Here is a 2,311-nt window from a genome sequence, read left to right on the forward strand (position 1 = left end):
CTTGTGAATGAGTACTGGGTACATAGTACCTCTACTTAGTTACCAAAAAAGTGTAAAAAGTAAATAAAAACAAAACACAAGTTTTTGACAAGTCATTTATTTAAAAAAATCAGTTTGGTGTACATCCATCGTCAATCACAATGCCCACTACCACCGCCAACCCAAAAAAAGAGAAAAAAAAAACAACCTTTGGTCCCAACGAAGACTCCCGTTGTCTGACCGCATTTAAATAACTAAGGGGTGGAGCCATTCGGTGTCCATATTTTGTAAATAAAATAATCTTTTCACCTTTTTTCATCCTTTGTTGCATATCAGTAGTGCTGATTTTCTGTAGCCTCTCTGCAGCCACTTCTGTCTACATTCACCCCGGCAATGGTTGCATTGCATTTCTCAGGGCGGTTATCCTGATGGTGATAACAGAGTAAATGTGTGATGGAACAGCCACTTGTAGCTTCCATCAGAAGCCCATGTGACAGGTGACAACGTAGGAGAGAAGTGGAGACGGACTGAGCGTTGTCACCCTATAACAGGAAGTGCCTGAGCAGGGACCTTCATGGCAGGATCACCAGGGATTACTATAACAAAAGTGTATATTTAGGACTCCAGAGTCGCACGACTTTGGAGTGCAACTTTGATGCCACTTTGGATGGGTGCGACTTGCATGTGACTTGTCCCTCTGCAAAGTTGGACCTACTGTTGCATGTAAAACATTCAGTTATGACTTTCATGCAACTTTTGAGGGTTAACAATGACATCTATGGGCCCCAAGTAGCACGCAAGTCAGACCAAAGTATGATGATGCAGCAACTTTAAGTTGCACATATATGTATGGTTATCATTGGAAAACATGGGGTGCGACTTATCATGGAACATTAATTATTTGCACTAAATACTTTATGGCAGCTCCTAACCCGCTACCGTTCTGGGGATATGGAGAACGGTCGCGCTGAACGTGAACAATGAGGGAGAGGGTCTGCTTTTGGAGGAAATAAAACCAGTGTGTGGTGCTTTAAATCTAGGGTTGAGTTCAACAGACAGAGGCCAAATTTACCAAAAATAAGTTCCTCCCTTTTTTAGGCAGGTTTCCCCCAAAATGGGAATTTCAGTTTTAAATGGTGAGCCAATATGATGGCAGCTCAGTAAACCAGAGCTCCACCCAAAAGAGGAAGTTCCGCTTTAAGTCATTGTCCCCCGCTCCCCATTAAGGATTGGCACCTTTGGGGAGCTGGGGGGGGGAGCAGATACCCGAATTTGACAGGTACCCGCTCCCACTTCCGCTGAGATCGCCTAAACGATCGGAAGCTGAAGTTGTCCTCCCTCCCTGTAGTCTTCTAGGACACGTGACAGGTCCCAGAAGACTACGGGGCCATTCACAAAGCGCAGTGTTACTCGCACATGCGCAGTGGGCACCCAGCTGTGAAGCCGCCAGCTGTCACATCCGGGTGCCCACACTGAAGATGCCGGAGCCGGGGAGAGAAGACGGCCGGTGAAACCAACCGTGGTGAGGACAACGCGGGACCGAGAGGACAGGTAAATGGCTGTATTTTAAAAGTCAGCAGCTACAGATTTTGTAGCTGCTGACTTTATTTATTTGTTTCAGGTGGAACTCCACTTTAAGGAGTTTAATGCGATCATGCACTATATGCGGTTTTTGTATTCTAAGTAAAGAGGAAGAGGAGTTGACACGTTTATTAAAACACGTATGAACTGAAATACTTCATTGGCTTTGTCATGTGGTGAAAATCTATGGACAATCTTACAGCACAAACAGTCCTATATGACCGTGAAAGAGGACTCATTATTTTATGGTGGACTTATACGCTGGGTTCCAATATATATATTTGCATCTTCCCAGGGGGAAAGAATTTATCCTAGTGGCCCAAAACTCTCATCAGAATTCATTTTATGCGTTTCTTTTGATTTATTATATGCATCTGGGTGGCAGTTACTATAGCTAATTACCAGGCATGGATTTCAACATATAGCTCATTGTTCCTGTGACCCCCTTGTTGGTTTTGTGTTAGAGAAGACACTAGTAGCTTGTGATGAGGCAGAACTTGGTTTACTTGTATGGCTTAAGTTGCAAACATACAAAACATTTCAGCAGCCTGTAACAGCAGACATCTTGGTTATGAAGAGAGAGAGAAGAGAGAAAGAACCAACAAGTTTACAGATATGCACAACTGGTAACCTTAGTGTACAGTGCCATCTACTGGTCAAGTTATATTAACACACAATACTGTATATAGTACATGCCATTGCATCCCCAACACCCCTCACTGATGGCTCTGAGGTTGGGGATACTGTGTAA

This window comes from Staurois parvus, unplaced genomic scaffold, assembly GCF_062004578.1.
Source record: "Staurois parvus isolate SC_StPar_1 unplaced genomic scaffold, SC_StPar_1.0 ptg000646l, whole genome shotgun sequence".
In the NCBI taxonomy this organism is placed as follows: Eukaryota; Metazoa; Chordata; class Amphibia; order Anura; family Ranidae; genus Staurois; species Staurois parvus.